Below are 9,399 nucleotides of genomic sequence, written 5' to 3' on the forward strand. Positions count from 1 at the left end.
AGCCAACACGACTAACCTGCAAAACTCGCGACCCAAGTCATGAGACCATGATAACCTTATAGAAACCAAATAAGAAAACAATTATGAAACCTAATTCTTAATCAATCCAATATTAAAGGATGAAGTTGCAAAAAAAATATAATTAAAAAAATAACCCGAGTCAACACATCTAACCCGCAAAACTCGCGACCTGAGTCATGAGACCAGGATAACTCCATAGAAAACAAATAAAAATAAATTATGAAATTTAATACCTAGCAAACCCAATGAAGGATGAAATTAGAAAACAAATGAAGTTTGAAATTAAAAAAAAAAAGTAAAAAATATTGAGTACCAAAATGAAAATGGACTTGGCGGACTTGGCTTTTAACTGTTCATTGCTATAGTAAAAAACCAAGCCCTTTTAGTATATGCTAAATTGGTGATCTGCACTACATCGTAGGTCAGTCTAAATTTTTTTAGATGAACAATAAAAAAAGCATTTGACAATAATCAATTAAAAGAAATGAACCATTGATATCGTGCCCGGAAGAAGAAGAAAAAATTCTCTTAATTTACTTTTTTTGGTTGAGAATTACATTAATTCCTTCTCAAAATTAGACTCCTATTTTACTTGAGAGCTTTCTCACATCACCTTTATCAAGAATACCATTTTATTTTACAATTTCACCCGTCAATAAACTTTATTGGCTTAACATCAAGTGTTAAATCTTCTTGAATTTCCTTTGGTACTTGTTGTAAAACCTATGAAGGATTTGCTTCTGCATTCCAAAGTAAAGATATATGAAACACATCATGTATCTTCAATAAATAAACCGACAAGGTAACAGATAGAACATTGGTCCAATCATATCTATAATTTTAAAAGGATTGATATATCTTGGTACTAACTTCTTTTTCTTCCTAAATCAAATTACATTCTTCTAGGACATAACCTTTAAGAATACTTGATCCCCCAGTTCAAACTCCAAGATCATCTTTAATTTTCAACATAACTTTTCTATTTATTTTAGCTTCTTTCATTCGTGCTCTAATCATTTGGATCTTATATATGGTTATTTGTACTAGTTCCAACCCTACTAGTTTCCTTTCTCCCACCTCATCCTAACATAAAGGAGTTCGACACCTTCTCCTATAAAGTGCTTTAAACATTGTCATACCTATTACGATCAAAAAGTTGTTATTATTAACAAATTTCACTAATGATAGGTGTTTTTTCCCAGGTTCCTCCATAATCAAGAGTAAAATATTTTATGAGGTCTTCTAGTATCCGGATAGTCATATCTAATTATCCATCAGTATGAGGATGGAACGTTGTAATCTTTTTTAACTTTTTTTCCCAAAGCAAGTTGTATACTTGACCACAACCTAAATGTAAATCAGGGATCCTATTTAGATACAATGGACACCAAAACTCCATGTAACCTAACCACTTCGTTGATATATAACTTAACCAATATGTCCATTAAGTCCATCATTTTTATAGGTAAAAACAAAGTAGACTTAGTCAATCGAAAACTTTTCAAATTGCATTGTTTCTTATATTATATTTGGAATACCCAACATAAAATTTATGGTGATGTCCTCTCATTTTCATCCTGGTACTAGAAGAGGTTGTAATTCTTCAACTAGTTTTCGATAATCAGTTTTTACCTGCTGATAAATAGTGCACTTTACTGTCCATTTTGTTATCTTTTTCCTCATGTTAGGTAACCAATAATAATCTTTTAATAAAGTATAAATCATGATTCATGGGCCTCTCTTAATATTTCTCCATTCAACATATCATTATTTAGAAGATATATTCGCTTCTTGCAATGATACTATTTGCCATAATCCAAAAATGTGTCTTATCTTATGATTTCACTATAAACTTAATCTTTTTTACTTCCACATCATTATGTTGGGCCTCTAAAATCTTGTCGTATGGCATTGACCTCATTGTTATTCATGTTAACAAAGATCCTCCAAAACCTGGACATAATTGTACTCACATCTTGTGTAATTCTAAAAACTCCATTTGATTTTGAATTTGTAAACTGCTCATTATAGACTTAACTTTTTGGCTCAAGGCATCGACTCTAAAATTTACCTTTTTCAATATGGTAATTAGTGATGCATTTATAATTTGTAATTAACTCTACCTGATGCATTTTTAATTTTTATGGTCAAACTTTTATGTTCAATTTTTTTGAAACCTTTAAATTCTTAGTGCGAAAATAATTGTTGCTAACTCTAAATAATGCAGCAGATAATATACTTCATGCCTTTTCAGTTGTTTTGAAGTATATACTACCATCTTCCCATATCAACACACACTTAAGGCTTTTATTATAGGTATCATTGTATACTATAAAACTTTTTTGTCCTTTAGAAAAGATCAATATTAGGGCTAAAGTTAATCTTTTTTTCAATTCTTGGAAACTACTTTCACACTATCTTGACCATTTAAAATTTTCTCATTTCCTTATTAATCAAATCATCAGAGTGGCTATGGTAGAAAATCCTTTAATGAATCATCGATAAACCCTTCTAATCTAATAAAATTACGAATTTATGTTTCATTCGTAGGCCTTTTTTGCCTTAGTGTCGCTTCTACCTTTTTCAGGTCCACATATATACCTTTTACATATACAACATGCCTAAAAAACATGACTTTATCTAGCCAAAATTCTTACTTATTTTTTCTCTTAAAATTTATAACACCATTTTCAAATGTTGTTCATGATTCACTTGACTTTTAAAGTAGACCATAATATCATCAATAAACATTATAACACATTTGTTCATAAATGATCGAAAGACTTGGTTCATCAAATCCATGAACATTGATAGGGTATTTATTAACCTAAAAGGCATTACTAGAAATTCAAAATGCCCATAAAGGGTTTTGAAAATAGACTTGTAAAAAACTTCCCCTTTTATCCGCATTTAGTGACATTCCGATCTCGGATCAATCTTTGAAAATATATGTCTTTCTTAGTTGATCAAACAAATCATTGATCCATGAAAGAGAAGAATTTTTTTTAACATTACTTTATTCTGATCAATACAGAGTTGGAAAGTCATATCATTCTTTTTTATAAACACTATTGAGGAACCCCAATGTGAATTGCTAGGTTGGATAAATCATTTATCTAGTAATTCTTACAGTTGTAATTTCAACTCCCTCAAATCTACTAAAGTTATTCTATAATAGGACCAAGAGATGGGTATAGTTCATGAAATTATTTTTACTAAGACTTTTATTTCTCGTCTTAGGGATAATCTTAATAACTTATCTGGAAAGACATTAGAGAATTCTCTCACCACTAGTATATTTGTTAGCTCAATGTCACCTTTCTTGGATCTTCAACATATGTTAAGTACGCATCACATCTCTTCCTCATCAATCTCTTTACAATCATCACTAAAATGATGCAATTTGGTACTACTCATCTCCCACCCATAAATTCATTTTTTTCCCAATCGGTAGCTTAAATGTTACTCTATCTTTGTAAAAAAATTTCTATTAGCATGATGTTAATATAATATCAAAATCATATATTTCTAGAGGTATCAAGTTCACTTTCATACCATGACCTCTAAAAATATAATACACCTATCATACACACCATCAATATTTATCGTTTTTTTATAAGGGTGTACTAACTGCTAGCCCTTTATTCAACTTGTATTTTGGCATATTTAGTTTGTAAGAAAATTTATGAGATACAAGATAATATATGGCTTTCAGAATAAGTAAAGCATATATATTTTAAGAATTTAATGTTATCATACTTGTCACTATATTTAACGAGGTTTTGATATCTCTCTGAATTATAATATAGACCCTCTATCAAGTCCTCTTAGCCTGTACTCAAGGCTGACCTCTTCTAGCACTCACTCTATACTGAACGAGTCTTTTTATCTCCCTTCATAATATATCCACGCTTACTGATTGATGTTGATTCTGAGTTGGGTTTCGATTTAAAAAGTCTCTTTTAAGGTATCCATGTTCTCTACACACATAACACCTATTCTCCATATGTTTCCAGTGATGCCCTCTTTTTCCTACAAATAGAGCACTTATCGGTTATTACTCTATAATAACTAAGATGTACCCGGTTATAGAAATTACATTATGAGAATAAAGACATTTCACATGATGTGGTCCTAGCTGAACTCATTTCCTAACTTGCCCCTAGATGGAACTGTCCACCCGAGGACTCTTCTCTACTTGGTCAAAACAGTCTACTTAGTGCCCCTCCATAAGGATAAGTTTCCTTCTCTCTTGAATGGTTGACTCTGCTTTTATTCACCATCATTTTATTTTTTAAGAGATGTGGCTTACCCAAATATGATACTAGCTTATTCCACTTCTACATCATCTGTTGTTATTGTTTAAATATCTTTTATTGTTTTTTTTTCAAGAACTGCCTCTAAGGACTTGATAGCTTCTATTAATTTTTAGACTATTACTGACCTAAAAGTGACCAATTTCTAATCTTTTATCTAAAGTCGTCCCTAATTCTCAATATATGATGTTGTTCTGTAGGCACTAAAGTAGAAGTAAAAATAGAAAGATCTTGAATGTGTCGCTCATACTCTAGTATTGGCATATTCCCTTGCTTAAGAGTAACGAACTCTTACTCATTACTTTTCATATACTATTAGGAGTAGTATCTAGTCTCAAATTATATTCGGAAGTCAATCCAATATAGTATCTTTTATAGCTCTCATTTGCCTAATTATCATGCACCAAGAGTGTGCACAATCTAAAAGTAATTATATCATATAATTTACTTATACACCCTTTGACACAAGAATCTAAATGAAGGACTCTTCTACCTTCTAGAGCTCGTATCTGACTACTTCAGCATGTCGTGTCCCCTAAAATATCTTTCATCTGCTCTTCACCCCTATCAATGAACTGATCTCTTTTCTAATTAGAAAATGGATCTTTTTGAGTTCCTCTTCTCGTTTAAACCATTCTGTAATACATATTGTTCATCGGTAATACCATTTAATTTATAAAATCTATTGAATCACAACCATAAGTTATGATACCAATTGTAACACCCTAAACCTTTTTCATGTAATTTCTTCTTTTAAAATAATTATATACAAAAAATAAGGTAATTATATATATAATGGAGAAAGTATCATATATACGGAGACCTTCCAAATCAATGCACCAAACATGAGATTTACTCGATACATACACATCAAATGTGTGAAGGGTTTTCCATTTACATAAAAGGATTTATATAATTTTAATGAGATTTAAGCATAGTCTTCCTTGCATAGGGCCTTACCTAAAAAAATTTATTGCAATTAATACCAGCAAAACATATCATACATCCTACATATATATTTTTTATTTTTCCATTTTATCAAATTTTCATTCAAGACACAACTTACATAACTATTCAAATTATAAATCTCAATAAATTTCTAACATCACCACATCATTTAAAACCCTAAAGCTTCAGATAATTTATTGATTCTCATACTTCTATCTTTCTAAATTTTCAAATGTTATATCATTCAAAATAAATTTTAAACACTCCCAACATCATTAAAATACCAAATCCAACACAATTTAATCAAATCTCTAAGTTCCCCTAAATATCAAATCATGGTCGGCCACTTTAATATTTTAATTTCTATAACTAGTTTTTAATTTCTTCAATTAACTCATTAATTATGTTATCTAAACCATATTTAACCAATAATCAAACAATTTCACATTATCATGCACGATATCACATAAACTCTAATTTCTTAATTTCAAGAATTTTAATCCCCCAGCCAAAAACAATGATAAAAGTGTATTTAATTGTAAAAGAACACCTTACCAATACCAATTAACCCAATTTGATAAGTCTCTTGCAATGCTTTACAAGAATTTCCCTTTCCCTCTTCCAATCTTATAACTTTCTCTCTTTAATTCTCAACTCCTAATATCTATCTTTAAGTTTTTTCTAGTTTAATTTGGTTTTCTTTGGTAGAAATCACTTAAATCTCAATCTTCATTCCATACAAATTGAGAGAATTTGGAGAAAGAAATAAAGAAAAAGAAGAATCCAAGCCTTTTTTCTTTTGGAAGTAGTCGACCTTATGTAAAAAGGGAAGGGGAGTTTTGCTTTTATTTATAAAAATGTCAATCACCAAATGTCCACATGTTATTTTTGTCGATACTTTTCACATACTGATTAAATTTTTTATTTCATATGAGTTTTACGTTAATAACTGAAAATTTCACCCTTAGTTATAATTTTTTTCTCTTAATTTTTTTTTTATCTCAATTGGAAATTATGTTATTTAATATAAGGTTTGCAACAAAAAGGGTTGCAATGTGTTGATGGCTGAGTATGGACTCGTGAGTGACCATGGTTGAGAAGTGGTTTTTCTCTTGTGTAACTTGTGGACCCCTTACTCTTTGTTTACATACAATGTTTTGCTTGCATGATTACTTTTGCATCATTTTTACTCGCATAAAGAATAACTTTGTTTCGTGTATGAAAAAACAAAATTAGTGAGCCTGAATATGCATGCATTAAAGAGTGACACATTTTGTTTTATGTGGAGGTAGCTTGCTTCTCCTCCTAGGAAAAAAAACATTTTCACTAGAGGTGGATAACATTTTATGATCATGGTAAAACATTGTGTATGAAGATGCTAAATGGATATGTGGGGATCTTATTGGAGACATAAAGATATGGAGATTTCATTAGAAAGATGAAGATTTAATTGTAGAGATATGGAAAATTCATTAAAGACTTAGAGACTCAGAATTTTGATTGTAGACAAGGTTAGAGACATAGACTTTTTGTTGGAGACATGAATATTCCATAATCAATATAGAATTTCTATTAGAGGAATGAAGATTTCATTGGAGTCATAGAGATTTTATTTGGAGATCTTGCTTGGAGTTCACACCTGGAATGTAGTGTGGGAATGTTTTTCATGATCGGAGCGGGTTATTTAAAAGGTTGAAGTATGATTATTCTTATGCTTATTTGTTTCACATTGTTTTACTCTATTGTTTTATGAACAAAAGTTATTTATATGCATTTAGTGGTGCATGTAATGGATCTAGGTATTGTGTAACTTGTTAAAGAAAAGTGCAAAGTTGTTGTCGTATAGATAAAATAACATTAAACACATTCACTTAAATGGTGATTTGATATATATTTGAAGGAGTTGGAGTGCTTGTAGTGGGGATATTGGTTACTCTTTCATGTCTTAGAGTTTCTAAATCATCATTCATAAACAAAACTTTTAGTGATATGAAAGAGGAATGTACTAGCTTTTATTCAGGTCCCTACAGATTGAATTGGGATTTTCACAATTGTATCTCCGGCTAATGGAGTGACCAGGTTTGGCCACTAGATGATGATGTGATGAGGTTACTTCTACGCTTTTCTGCAAAAACAAGTTTCTTATTGAAATAGGAGACTTTTTGATACTTAAGTTAGTTATTGTAGGAGAAGAATTAATGTCCAAGAAAGAGAAGTAGAGTGGCGAGCGTATAGTTATTATTGTTAAGTTTTGTTCTATATTGTGAATGAACTTATGTATTGAGTGGACTTGAGTTGCCTTTAATGGCCTTAAGTGGCCATGAATTCCCATAAGTGGAATGAAGAGGCCACGAGTTACCATAAAAGATTCTGAGTGGCCTTGAGTGACTATAAATGGCCATGAATACCCTCAAATAGCCATGAGTTCTGTGATCTCTTGCATGAACTTTTGTTGTGAGTGATGTTGTGTTTATTTAGTGACCCAAGGTATTTATACACCTCAATTACATTAGCTTACCTCATGATGAGTGGAGTAATGATGAAGAACTCATATGCTTGTTGGTTGTTATGCCATTGGTGAAAATTCTAGTGCTCTCGAGTAATTGATGAGAAGAGTTTATACCTACTAAAGAGATAGGTTGGCGTAATGTAGTCATTGGTAAGAAAAGTAGGTGTCTTACTAACAGTTCATGCGTAAGCACAAGAGGTCGGTCGTCACAAATGGAGTATTAAATGTGCGCCGCGTATAACACCAGTAGGTAGTGTGCAATGCCATTCTGACTTTTAGAGCTTATAATATGTATTGTGGCATATGATGCTTGTAGAACAGGGTAGAGACCTAAATAGTGGGTTTCAGGATGCCTAAGGTGTTGTGGGTTCGTTCATTCGAGCCACCTAAATGGACAAGCAATCTAGACAGGGTAATACGATAAGTTCATCCTATTATGGCCAGGTCCGAACATACAAGACAGTTTGTTTGGGCTTGCCCTAAGTACACTTGTTTTTTTTTTATTATCAAACTTTTTAAAAAACTCTAACCAAAGAGAAGGCAAAAAAAAAAGTTAGTAACTGATAGGTGCTTGCAAAAGATTGAAAAGGAGGAAAAAGAAAAGGAGGGGACAAAGAAGTAGAACAATTTTGGTGATTTAATTGTCCGCGTAGAGATGTCAAAAAAATTATAAAGAAAAATCAAAATTTTATGTTTTAAGAAAATGGAAGAAGAGATGAATAATCCTTTTATAGTTCTATTAGATTACGTCTTCTTTTTTCTGTCATGAAATAACACTTTGTGTTGGGCATGTTTTCATGTAAAAATGATCAAATGAATCGCCGTCAAGAATTTATATCTCCGCCTACATTAGAATTGAAGGTTTATCTTCTTTTTTTTAACATTAATTGAAATATTATAAATATATCAACAATTGATTTCTTTTATGATACTGCGGCGTTTTCTATGTTGTTTTAAGAAAACATGAGACTTTATAGAAGAAGGTTTATTGTTTTCTTTTGTTGAAAAAGAAAAGTACAGGGGTGACAATCAAAATCAAAATATAACATAAACAATTCTTGGCAATAGGAAGCCCAACTGTTTTTAATGGGCCACGTCTAAGCCCCCGCCCTCACTGTTATATTTGAACTGTCTACGTCAAGTTTAAGGGTGTGATCAGTGTTTCTAACAAGTTTTGAATTCTTTTTATATTATTTGTTTTGAATTATTTTGATGTATTAATATTAAAAATAATTTTTAAAAAATAATATTATTTTAAGACATTTTAAAAAAACAAAAATACTTTAAAATACAATATATATCGTAAACCCATCAACCGATTAACTATAACTAAAATTGATCAGTGTTTCACTGTAGTGCAGGCTACTATGCACTATGAGTGAATTCACTGTGGATTGAACTGTTCTGCACTGTAGCGCGGAAACTGTGCACTGTGAGTGCTTTCATTGTAGATTGTATTGTTTGGTGGGGCATGTGTGAGGTTGTAGCCAGCAAGCCCAAAGCGCCAGGCTGGAGGCACGACCCCTGGGGCTGCGAACACCTGACGCTTGTGTGTCAAGCCTGGGCAATGGATAGGTCGCGCCCCAAGCAACAGCCACCTGACAC

Source organism: Populus trichocarpa, chromosome 6, assembly GCF_000002775.5.
Source record: "Populus trichocarpa isolate Nisqually-1 chromosome 6, P.trichocarpa_v4.1, whole genome shotgun sequence".
NCBI lineage: Eukaryota > Viridiplantae > Streptophyta > Magnoliopsida > Malpighiales > Salicaceae > Populus > Populus trichocarpa.